This window comes from Sciurus carolinensis, chromosome 11, assembly GCF_902686445.1.
Source record: "Sciurus carolinensis chromosome 11, mSciCar1.2, whole genome shotgun sequence".
In the NCBI taxonomy this organism is placed as follows: Eukaryota; Metazoa; Chordata; class Mammalia; order Rodentia; family Sciuridae; genus Sciurus; species Sciurus carolinensis.
The window spans coordinates 100,123,939-100,137,880 of record NC_062223.1 but is presented as its reverse complement, the minus strand read 5'-3'; the positions used below and the strand labels follow the sequence as shown (position 1 = coordinate 100,137,880).

General features: G+C 33.7%; 1 protein-coding gene across 1 annotated transcript in view; it reads right to left on the bottom strand.

Annotated features, from left to right (window-relative positions):
• Positions 1-13,942, bottom strand: part of Cntn5 (contactin 5) — a 1,239,665-nt gene that overhangs the window by 938,754 nt on the left and 286,969 nt on the right. The gene's annotated exons all lie outside the window — the stretch shown is intronic.

Sequence of the window (13,942 nt, the reverse complement as noted above, 5' to 3'; positions counted from 1 at the left end):
TCTGTGTCTGATTAGATGACAAATGAGACTTTGGAATTCAGTTTTGAGTCGATACTGGAATAAGTTAAGACTTTTGAAGTAATGGGGTGGAACAAAAGTATTTTTAGTGTGAGAAAGATGAACTCTGGAGGTTAGTGGTAGAAGGTTATGGTCTGAATGTTTGTGTCCCTCCAAAGTTTATATGTGGAAACCTAAACTTCAAATAATGGTATTAAGAAGTAGGGTCTGGGAGGTGTTTAGGTCATAAGGAATCTTCCTCATAATTGGGATTGGTGCCCTTACGGAAGTTGAAGGGAACCTATGTGCTGCTTTTACCTCTTCTGCCATTTGAGGACACACAGAAGGTGCCATCTACAAGGAACAATCATTAGTCACTGAATCTGCCAGAGCCTTTATCTCGAACTCCCCAATCTCCAGAAATGTGAACAATAAATTTGTGCAATGTATTAATTATTCAGTCTAAGGCATTTTGATACAGTAGCAAAAATGGATTAAGATAAAGGGGTATTATTTCTTCCTTAATAACTAAGGATCTGAAATGAAGGGAAACTAAATAATAATTTGACAACACTTACACAGCTATTACAGGACAGAGTCCAGGATCTATTCCATGGTTGGCTTCTCATGTTGTATCTAAATAACCAGTTCTATCCCCACTCTCACTGCCTGAGCACTGCCTAATTTGAGGGGTAGAACTCATTTTGTTGAGTCTCTTATTTTAAGCATGTTGCACATGTTTGCTTGTTTCATCCTTATGATTCTGTTACCTAATTTTAGTTTGGTTTTTACAAATATGAAAAGTAGTGAGGTTTACCACTTGTCAATCTCTGTAATGATAAGATGGAAAGTTCAGGATAATACTTCACTCGTGGTGAAAAATGACAATTGGTGTCATTAAAGTGAGACTGCTCTGGTTCAATTCTGGCTCCACTGACTTACTTGAAAGTTATTGTGGGCAAGTAAATTAACCAAGTAGTCCTATCATCTGAAAAATAGAGATGAGCACAATACCTTCACCATATGATTTATGTGAGGATAAAATGATGCTAATGTAGTAAAGTGTTGAGATCTGTGTCTGGCATAGGCTAAACACATTAACTACTAGCTTTTGTCTTTATCTTTGCTCCCTGAGACAAAGCTTCTGACTCAATTGGGAGGGGTTATAATTTGATGGTCAGCTTCTCATCATTGTGATGAAATACCTGAGAAAATCAAGTCAAAGGAGGAAAGATTTATCTTGATTCATAGACTCAAATGTTTCAGTCTGTGTTCATCTGGCTCCATTACTATGGAAATGTGGTGAGGCAGAGTATCATCACAGAAGGACATGGCAGAGAATATTTATTCAACTTATGGTAGTCAGAAAGTAGGGGGAGAAAGAAGAGGGAGAAAGAAAGAGAGGAAAGGGTCGGCTAAAGACATAGTCCCAAGGGCATGCCTCCAAGGTCCACTCCCTTCAACTAGGTCCCGCCTTCTAGAGTTTCTACCACTTCCCTATAGTCCATGAAGCTATGAGTCTACCCATGGATTACTCTACTGAGAAGGTTAGAGCCCTCATGATCCAGTACTTCCCCAAAGCCCCACCACTGAACACTGCTGCACTGGGGAACAAGCCTCCAACACGTGAGCTTTTGGGGGGGCATTCCAAATCCAAACCACAAAAAATATCAACCTTTGGTTCAGGGTATATTTAATGACTAACAATCTCCAGTAATTTGACATAAATTAGACTAGCTAGATATTTTAAGTAGACTATATCATGCACATATTTATTTTACATGTACACATTATATACAAAATAAGAATATGTATACATACATACATTTCAGATATAATCTAATTATATGTGTGTGTATTTTCATTAGAAAATGTTTCTGAATATGAAAAACATTTTAGTTTTTATACTGCAATTTGCATTTAAGAAAGTGTACAACACTTTAAAATGGGGAAATTCGTGGAATCAATATTGGAAATAATTTCAATAGAGTTGGCTTTAAACTTTTGAATTAAAAAAGGAAATTTAGAGAGAGCGTTTTACTTTTATAATTTATGTCTGTATTTCAGAGTTAATATGAAAATTGTATTTAAAGGAGAATCCGAAGAAAAAACAAAAAATCCATAAAGAAATGTTAACAACTGAAATATGCTACTGATTTTTCCACCTAGAATTTTTCTGCATTTTTAAATGGCTGAACAGATCAATTAGTTGTTGCTTAAATTTGTTGTGACTTTGTTGCTCTTGAATGGAGAGAAGTGTATTCTATCACAAGTAGGCAAAATTCTGAGGGTTTTGTTTCTCAGAGGTAATCTAATTATATAATAATATGAATAATCATAACAAGTAATACGAGTAGATTGAATGTTTAGATTATATATAGTTATGTAAAATCAAGTACTTGTTAAAAATAAGCAAATCTGTATTTCATCATTTGGGGTATTTAATTTTGAAATTACATTTAACTTCTGAATTTTAGTGACCTTTCAGAGTACTACAGTCTCAAATAATTTTGGCCTGAGACCCATTGTAAATTGCAAGTGATATTACTAAAGTCCATTAAGCAAATTAAGACATCTCACCAAAGAAATACACTAGTAAAAAGGTGAACATTTCACACACAGGTTATTTAATTCCCTGTCAACCAGAGAGATGTTTTAGTCTCTTGAATTTTATCAAAAAGGAGACAAAGTGCAGTGTTAGTGTTGTGTACATACAGAAGTGAAGTACAGGTGAGAGGTGGTGACAGAGGGGGTAGCGGAATATCTTTTCCTATATCTCATTTCTAAGTGTCTTCTATGCTTAGGAAACCATGAATAATGTTAAAGTACACTTATTATAAAGGTTTCTTCAGAAATTCTTTATACACGATCTTATCTGATTTATATAAATAAGTTAAAAATCTATTGTAATGGGAGCTTATGTTATTTTGCACACACTGCAGAGCTCATCTTTGAGTTTTGACATTCCTCAGGATTCTTCTTCCATCTGCTATGATTCTCAAAGTGTCAGTTATTCACGTTGTTAAAAAACAATCTCTGAATGTGTGTGTTTGTGTGTGTGTGTGTTTTCAAGTTTGCAAATGTGTTCTGTGAATTTAAGTTTATCATACTGCTATATAATTTCAGTTATAAAGGAAAATTTTCTTTGAGGTAACAGTTCATCATTTGGTTATTTCAATTGCTCCCATGCACAGAATCCCAGGTATATACTAGGGAGAATATATCTAGTATGAGAGGAATTTTGCAGGATAAGTATTTAAAAGGAGACAAACATGAGAAACATGTTGGTAAAATAATTTGGCAGGATTTGGCCTTTTGTGGTTGTTAGTTTGAATGCCTCTTTCATCCTTGACCAATTAATTCTCCTTGGTCAAATTCCCTAAACTGTCTGAGTTTTCTTGCCACCTGTAAAAAGAAGTAATAAAATGTACCTTACTTCGTTATTACATTGCATTAAATTATATTAAATGATATTAAATTAAAAATTTGGCTTTAAATAAGTGCTTAATGGTTGTTAGTTTTCTTTTCCTATACTTGACAATCAAACCTTGGTATTATCAATGTGTTTTTTTCCACTAATTTAAATAAGGATCCTTTCATTCTTTTAAAATGTAAGATAGTCTTTAAAAATAGAAGCTTAATTTAATACCAAGTTAGGAATCTAATTATTTCAGGAATCAAAACCTGCCAAATGAGAAAACTCATTTACTTTGATAATTCCCTTAATATAACTGATTAAATATAATTCCATTTTCTTCCTTGTATTCTCATGAACATTTGCCAAATATGGTTTTATCTTTTCATAAACTAAAAAGTGTCATTATACTTATTAAATGTTAATTATTTTGAAATTATTATTAAAGCCAAACATATTCTAAAAGGTTGACAGAATCATGGACAGATTTCTTCCACCTACATTTTTGAAAAATAATATCATTTTCCTTCATACTATGAAAGCTGAAAATGCTTGCTGATGATGCTGCAGAAAGTTGTTCATGAGAGGAAGGACTATCAATATCCTGTTAATATGAAATGTGAAAACGTAGACTTGGAATAGTAATATTGACTGAAATCTTGAATATGCTATATAAATGTGCCTCTCTCTACCCCAGTTTTGTCACTTATAAAGAAGAGATTACAGTTTGCATCTTATGTGGTTAAATGCTGAGTGCCACATAGTAAAAGTTCAGTAAAGATTGACTTTTGTGACTAGATTGATATGCTTATGTATTATTTGTCAAATTTTGGAAATGGATTTTTAAAAAAATTTTCTAATATCAGAAATTCTGTAAGCCACACTAAAATCTCTTTCAGTTAAGTCATATTATCTAATGAAAAGAAAATATGTCCATATTAAAACTATATGAACATAACAGATATGTTTGGAACCATGTGGAGAATGATATATTAAAGGCCTAATATCATGAATCAATGTCTAAAGAGTGACAGACACATGGGAGTGACATAATTTATACTTAACATAGGATAGAGGCATCTAGAAACTCAACCTCATTAAAGGTACTAAATCACTGAAGAAAACAACTTTATATAATTTTGCTCATTTTTATCATAGTCATGGGTGTCAAAATATATTTTCCAGAAAGTGGTCCTGGTCCACATCATTCACATGGATCAGAGATGAAGACTCTATAGTTCTATGCTTTACAAATCTAGTGCAGCTTTTTAATATCTCTGGCCATAGACTCAGACACTGGTTATACTGCTGGTCTTGTGATTTAAATTATTCTTTCTCTCACTCTCTCTCTGTCTCTCTCTCTCTCTCTCTTTTTTTTTTTTTTTTGGCCTTATGTAAAACTGGTGCTAGAAAGATTTTCCAGAGCACAGGTTTCATTTTTCTATGGTTTAATTAATTAATGAGTCATTTCAGCATAAATTTATTCAATGCTTTGTATCAATGATATATTCTAAAGGCTGAGAATACACTATTGAAACAAGACAAAATTATTGACCACATGGAACATTTTTAGTAATGGGCAAATCCTATAGTAGACAAATATATTTTTAGCCAACTATTTTGCTGTGGTGACCAAAAGATCTGACAAAAACAATTAGAGGAGGAAAAGTTTATTTGGGGGCTCATAGCTTCAGAGGTCTCAGTCCATAGATGGCAGACTCCATTCCTCAGAGCTCAAGGTAAGGCAACACATCAGCATGGCGGAAAGGTGAGGTGGAGGAAAGTGGCTGGGACATGGCACCAGAAAGCAGAGAGATAGAGAGAGAGAGAATGGAGGAGGGGAGAGAGAGGGAAATAGAGGAGAGAGCTGGGGAGAGAGAATGCTCCATTCTCTAGGAACAAAATATAAACCCCAAATACAAGCCCCATTGACCTACTTTCTCCAACTACACCCTACCTACTTATAGTAACCACCCAGTTAATGCCTGTCAGAGGATTATGCACTGATTGGGTTAAAGCTTTCATAACCTAATCATTTCACCCCTCATTTCATTGTCTCACACAGGAGCTTTTGAGGGACACTTCATACTAAACCACAACATATACATAATATATATGTAAAATCACACATATACGTAATATATATGTATATTATATATACATATATATATAAACTATATATATGAAACTATATATATATGTATAAAGTTATATATCATGTGAAGAAAAATAACCTATATTAACCTTGGTAGGAATTAGGTGTTATGCTAGTTAATGAAACATAGTGAGAAAGGGCTCATCTGAAGAACTAAACTTTTATCAGGGACTTAAATGAAATGAATGAGAAAACCATAGAAAATTAGGCACTTGGGTCATTCCAGACAAAAGTAATATAATTTCAATGACTCTGAGAAGAGTGCATTTAAGAGACAGCAAGGAGGCCTGTATGTCTATAATACCTTAGACAAAGCAGTCAGAGGTAGAAAAAATGGATGAAAAGATAACCAGGAGTCACAAATCATGTGAGAATAAGAATATAATACAAAATTTTTATGTTATTCTGTATGATTTACAAATATGGCAGTGTCTTGAGCAGGGAAATTTATAATCCAGTTTATATTTTGAAAGAATCACTTTTGCTGCTCTGAGATGAATAGAGAGGTCAAGGTGGAGACCAGGGAGATCAGTAAAGTGATAGGTACAGTTGAGGGGAGAATGATGCTTTGGACATAGTAAAGGGTATAAAATGTCACCATATTGTGAAATATGTTAAAAGTTATGCTGAAAAAAATTTGCTTGTGCATTACATATGGGTTATGAGAAAAAGAAGAGTTATAATCACATTTGTAAAAATTCTTCTCAGGTACAGGGTTGTAGAAAAGTTAGTCTGTATTTATGTTACCTTAAATTGTCTTTCATAAATCTTTGAAAAGATTTCATAAAACCTTTTGCAGTTTCCCTTTAATCTAACCTTTAAGAATTTCTTCACAAACTTTGGGCCTAACAGAATCTAAACCAGAAACCCTGGTACTCTACTTGATGTTCATCTAACCAAGAACACATACAAGCCTATAATAAGATAGAACCTAGTTGACAGAGTATAACTATATTTCAAAGGGTCACTAATGAACTGCAAATAGCATGTTTATCCTCTCATGCCTGTGTGTGATCATGTATACACGTAAAAATATTAAATAAGCATTTACTTCACCAAAGGGATATAGTTGTAGACTGAGTAAAATCTGATTGATTAATCTTCCCTATGAAATTCTCAAGTAAGGGAGTTAATAACATAATATTAATACCATTATTGATTGATATAAAAATGTATTATTGTTGCTATAAACAGTATCAATGTATATAGCATTTTAATTTGGGTGATCTTTTTTGATTGACAGAATATAATACTAGCAAATGGGCCAAAAATACATATATCCATCAATCAATGAAAAAACTGAAGATCACTTTTCATATGGGATAAATATGTAATTTTGAAATAGTAATTTGTAAATAAGAGTATAATAATCACTGTCTTAAAAATGTCAATAATATATTTAGGTTTGTGGTAAGATCAAATAGAGGTATGAAGTAGATAATCAAACAAGGTTAATTTATCTAAAGGTAGATGTACAAGTTAGCAAACAAGGATATATAATAGTAGAGAAATTAGCCACATTCTCTAGTGACAGATTCTAGTGGTTCTCACTAGTGGTAGTTGTAGATGGTGAGTGAGGGAGGTACCCCTCTTTTGACATAACCTTCACCACATGATTCAATCTTTTTTGAATATATGCTAAAGATATAGCAACTAAATTTTTGCATTCCACTATTCTCAAAAATAAAAAAAATATGACTTCTAGATACACTAAAATGAATGTGTAAACCAGAGAAAAATTACCATTCACTACCCTTAACCTTTCCAAACAATAATTGGGGAAAAGCACACACTAAATTTGGTTTTGTGGAACTAGAACATGGGTCAGGTAGCCAAAATTCTTGGAGTCACTTTATCTTGCAAAGATTTTATATTTTACTATTAGAACATAAATACAAATGAAGTAATTTTTCATTCTTTTGAAAAGGTCATCAAAGATTTATAAAAAGTATGATTTGTATGGGGTCAAGGCAAAAATTAACAGTGTGGCTTTGTGCTTCCATCCCATCCCATCTAATGATTTGGAAATATGAGCAAAGGTACTGATGAATACAAATACCAAGATATGGCCTCTTATGTCATCCTCTCATTTCCATCATTCCAAATGCTTATAGGGAATCCTCAGGTTTATTGAGGGATAGGTAACAGGTGCTGGTGATGGCACAGAAGGAAGAAATTATGGGATATGTATAGCCCAGATCTCGGAATATCTGTGATATGAGAGAGAGCCTGAGGTGGCTCACCTGATCAGCAAAGGAGATGGCCATCTCTACATATTGAAAGTCAAGAAAATGCATTCTAAACTAGATAACATGCTTACATTTGGCAAGCAAGGACGAGGATGATGCTGACAAGTGATAGCTCAATACCATGATCAGCACATGGACTAGAGCCTTCTCATCTTTTCATCACCATGATGTATGTGAGGTCTCACTGTTCCCAGCCAGTCTTGGAAAGGAGTATTGGAAGATAATGGGGATAATGCTTTATTTTGAACTTCTGTGAACTCACGGAATATGTACCCATTCAAAAATTGTGAAAAGTAGATGAGAATAAGTTTTATTTAGCAAGATTTTTGTTTGTTTGTATTTGTTTTTATTTTGTTTTGTTTTCCTGGTCTAGACTTTAGGAACAGAAGTTCCAAAGAAATATGAGATAAGAGACAAAAGAAACAAATTTTGGTGCATGTGTCTTGTTATGATTAAATTTCTGTCTTCCTTACATAACTTATTATTGCAATCATATAAGTGATGAGAAGTAAGTCAGAAAAACAAATTTATTATGGAGAATAAAAGAAATGGTAAAAGCCATTTCCGCTATACTGATACTCTCAAAATACCAGTCTGTACATGAGTCAGTCAATTTAAAGAACAAAATACTTCAGCTCTAACAGCCATCCTAAATGGATAGCATTTATTTCCAGAATAATTTTTCAATACTGCATGGCTAATCTGCAGCTTTTTAGAAAGCAGACTCTGTCGCAACACAACAGGCTCTGCCAATAGGTTCCTCAGGTCTATTCATATTCTGGATATTCACACAGCTATTATGTACAACTCTGACATAATGAACAATTCTGAACTTTCTCATTTTGATTAGTGCTAGGAATTTCATGTCTCAGTCTATGTTGCACATGGCACGTTTTCCTCTCTATTAATGACTTTCGTCCTGCAATGTCATCAGTTTTTGATATCAGTTTCTGAGGCAGGAGCAAAGTCTATTTGGCAGGAGAGTAAAAAGAAATGTTATAACCCTTTGGTACACTCAAATCTGGTTCCAGTCACAGTAGATATTTAACTGTATATTTTCAAACTTAGCTAGTGCCTGCTAAGAGATCAGAGGTTCCTTGGCAGATGCCTATTCTATTTGGCAGGAGAACACAAGCGCTGATAAGAATCTTCTGACCTTTTCTACTCAGATGATAACTCCAGAAATATTGAACTCCATATTCTTAAACTTAATTACACAGTTCATCATTGGAGAATCAGAAATATTTCTTCCAGTCTGGGGAGTCAGTCACAGAAAGAAATATAGGAATGATTATGTTTGTGTGTTTACTTGTATATACCATAATTTATTTCAGAAAATATTGATGCTCAGGTGTTTTACATATACACTACAGTAAAACACTAAAATTAAATGCAGAAGAAAGAAGGAGTGTGTACTACTAAACTAGATTATTATTATTATTATTATTATTATTATTATTATTTAACTGCTCCATCCCTTAGACCCTGCACAGGTTTGCCAGGAAATGGTATCAAATTCTCTGAACAGTATTTTCTATACATTCAAAATGGATCCAATAACTCATACATTGCACTCCTTTGATTATTTAGATAATGCATGCTAAACAGTAGAGTACTAAGCTTCATCTAGTATTAGTGTACAATGAAGTTCTGTAACTGCTAGTATAACAGCAATTTAAAGTGAAACTCATCTTGCCTTGTTTTCAGGAGCGAACATCAGAAAAAAAAAAATGGGAAGGAGGACAGAGGAATACAGAGATAACCATGAGAAATAATTTCATTGCCACAAAAATGAACAAAAGTCACATATTTTCCATAGACTCTGCTGCCTGGATATTTTTTTTCTTTCTTTTTTTTTTTTTTTTTTTATGGTACCGGGGTTTGAACTCAGAGGCACTTGAACACTGAGCCACATCCCCAGCCCTGTTTTGTATTTTATTTAGAGACAGGGTCTCACTGCATTGCTGTTGCAGAGGCTGGCTTTAAACTCTTGATCCTCCTGTCTTAGCCTCCTGAGCCACTGGGATTACAGGTGTGCACCACTGCACCCGGCCTCCTTTTTCTTTTTTTATTGGTTCTTTTAAGTTACCCATAATATTAGGATTCAGTCTGGCATAATTATAAAAGCATGAAATGAAAGTCAGGCTGCTTGATGTTGCCTTATAACTTGCCAAAGAAAGTATCAGGAGTAATGAGCAGAGATCAGCTGGAAGAGACTGGCAGTGTGATAGTACAAATTGACCAATAAGTGACTATCTAGAAAAAATAAATTTATCTTTGTTAAGAGTGCTGTAGGGGAGCAATCTCAAGAAACTGAGAACAGGAAAGGGGAAAAAAGTCTAAAGAATACTGAAATTTACAGTGAGATAAAGATGTGGTATTAAATATACACTAGGCACTGAACTCAGCATCAGCTCACAACATCTGTATCAAATAATATCCTTCGTAGACTTCACCTCTCCACCTGTTTCCCACTTCATACTTGGAAGAGATAAAGCTAACCTAATAGAGGAATTGAAAATGCATATGGAAAAGAATTGAACATCCTTTGCAACCTTGCCTATTTTGAATATATTCTTCTGAAAGAAGAAAAATGTTTATACAATGCTATTTTCATTACCTAAATGTTTTTTGTTTTATAATCACTTAAGAAAGTCATTGGGTATTACCTCAGAAAGTTTTCTCATATACCATTCTGAATTATCTATACTCAAATCCTCTGACATTGCCACTGTTCTATTTTTTTCTACCATACATGACATTTAAAAAATGAATATACAAGCAATCATACAGTATACACTTTTGTGACTAAGCTTTTTTCATGCAGTGTAATATTTTAGAGATCCATTCATGCTGCTACATGACTAATAATTTGTTCCTTCTCATTGTTGAGTAGTGGTTTGTGTGTAAGTATATCTCAATTCATTTAAACACTCATATTTAATAGATATCATGACTGTTTCTAGTTTTAGGCTACGAATAATCCTGCTACAGTTATTCTTACATATGTCATTTTGTGCCCATCTTTTTGACTTGGGTAAATATCTAGGAGTAGAATTGCTAGTTCATGGAGTCAGTATATATTCAGTGTTATAGGATACTCTAGGCACTTTCTGTAAAGGTACTACATCAATTTATACTTCCACAATACTTAATGAGAAAGCTGTGTTATCTAATACTTTGTCAACATTTAATGTTGTCAGTTCTTTTTTTTTTTATTTGTAAATTTAGGTATTCTGGTGGATGCATCGAGACCATCAGTGCACACACACACACACACACACACACACACACACACACACACATTCATATGTAAGTGTGTGTATATATATGTATATATACATATATATATATATTTATCTTTGCTTTTCTCTATGTAATAATTATTAAGAAGTAAAAAGCAAATTTTAGGGAAGGAAAAGCACATTGATCACCTAGGTTAGAATACCTGAGAGTGAAAGTGGTTTATGGTGTCAAATATAAATACTCATAATCATTGCTAGGAAATAACTTACCATCAATATGCACAGAGTAACTTAAAAGACATTCACAATATAATCTGAAAAATAATATTCTTCCACATTTCTTTTTTTTAACCATCTAACATGTTCCTTCTGTCTTTGTCCCTGTCTAAACCAAAAGGAAACCATTTTGCTCACATTAGAAGCTGAGAGATTAGGGGTAGAAAGTTGATGGATTACTCTAGTAGCTTCCAGAATGGAGATGTATTCTTGTTTTATCACATACCTATCCAACTACCCATCCCTTAATTCTGTTATCTCAAATGTCACAATATCCTGCTTTTAAATGAAGTTATTTCAGGTTTTCTGGTTGATTTTATTTAACTCTCTGTAAAAACTTGTTTCACAAGGGAGTAAACTTCTCCTTCCTTAGCATCTCCAGATGGTCTCAACCAGACCTGCTGCCATTCCAAGTGTTCAATTCCCTCAAATGATCCATTACACCATGGTGTATCTACAATAAATAAAGGTTAAAAGATCATAGAAACAAGACCATATGCCCAAACATGTTGTGTGTACCTTGGCAATGGGAATGTAAGGACTGAGTCAAATTTGATCCTGCTTGCCAAAAACTGGATCAAATCTGGAGAAGAAAAAAAAAAAAAAAAAAAACTCCATCATTTGAGCTAGGGAGACAAACTGCAGCTCACTTAGGGGTAATGGGAGAAAGAATGACCAACCAAACCACCTCTCTGCCAAGTCTGTTCCCTGGCTCCTAGAAAAACAAATTTACAGCATGACTATAGAGGATTATTGAAACTTGGGGTTCACTCATCCTCCAGTTTCAGTGGGGATTGTTTCCAGGACCCCCAACCCCATTTCAGATACCAAAATGTGACAGTGCTTCAGTCCCTAATATAAAATGACACAGTATTTGCCTATAACCTACATACATCCTATCCTCATTTATATTTTAAATCATCTCTAGACATTTTCTAATACCTAATAAAGTGTACATGTTCTGTAAATAGTTGTACTGTATTATTTAGGAGATAATGACAAGAAATATACTCTGAACATGTTCAGTATAGATGAATTTTGTTTTTTTTCAGTACCTTGCATGTGCTACGCCAGTGCTTTACCACTGAGCCACACCCTCAGCTCTTTCTGAACGTTTTTGATTCAGGTTGAACCCATGGATATGGAACTCATGAATACAGAGTAGAAATTATGTTTAATTCCATGAGGAAAGCCTCTCTTTGTTCAGATCTTGTTTCCAGTGATTTCTTTCAACTGGTCTTTTTGGTTGCCATCCCACTCCCAGACCTCTCTCTCCATTTTCTTTTCTTTATGGTGTTCTAACAATCACATACTAACAATCATGTAGTTTATTTATTTGTTCTGGGCATTGGTTGGATCTCACTCACTAGAATATACATTTTGTGAAGACAGGAATCTTTTTGTTTTGGATACTGGGGATTAACTAAGGGGCACTTGACAACTGAGTCACATCCCCAGCCCTATTTTTGTATTATATTTAGAAACAGGGCCTCACTGAGTTACTTAGTACCTCATGTCTGCGGAAGCTAGCTTTGGATTTGGAATTCTCCTGCCTCAGCCTCCTAAGCCACTGGGATTACAGGCATGCACCACTGCACCCAGCAAGACAGGAATTTCTGCCTGTTTGGTTCATTGCACCTGCTGCTGAGCCTATAGCACATAGTGCTTAGTTTATATTTGTGGAATTCCTGTATAAATGAATGAATATGTGTAGCTTACTTAGGTACCAACTGGATCATATTGCAAGGGCTAAACTTACATCAGCAAACTCCTTTAGGGAGTCTTCTAGAGTTAAATGTAATAATAATAATAAGAAACCATAGATCTATCTTTAGGAAGATGATGAATATTATAACTATGTGGTAGCAGCAGTCAAACTTTAGGCACTCTAACTTATTCAGGAGATTGTGCTAATCTATTTTAGCACTATAGATTAAGAGAAAAATCCTTTGTGCAAATGTTCAAATTTAAATAGTTAATAATCTAATGAATTATTTTCATTAATTAACATCATTACTAATTTATGATAATTCAAATAAAGAAATGTATTTCTCCATGAATTTGTCTATATTTTTTCAGAAATTAAAGCAGAGTATATTTTGCCTATAATGAATTCTACCCCTTTACCATATTCTTGAAATAATGCATGTATTATTACCAAATAGCAGTGTGATATCCATTTTAGTAAATAATGTTTGCATTATATTTAGAAGTGATGATGAAGTAGTTTAGAAAGAGTTCTGCTGATTGAATCAAGTCCTACCTTGCTCAGAGGCAAAATAAATGAAGAAAAATATGGTAGAATTATCATTTACTTAAAGAAATTGCAGATTAATAAATACTAACTACACTGCTTACCCTGACTACACATCTTAATCTCTTTAATTATTTTCTCCTTCATTAAAGGACAAAATAGATTGATCTCAGATCAGAGCCATGAAAAATGGGTTGGAGCTTCTTACTAACCTAACAAAAGCGACTACAAGAACATGTTTTGATTATAAATAAAAAAAAATCAATTTTAATAAAACTCATTTTTATATGAATCTTATTTTTTCTCTGTATGTATGGGTTATGCTCTATTATACTAATTGCTTTATTTCTA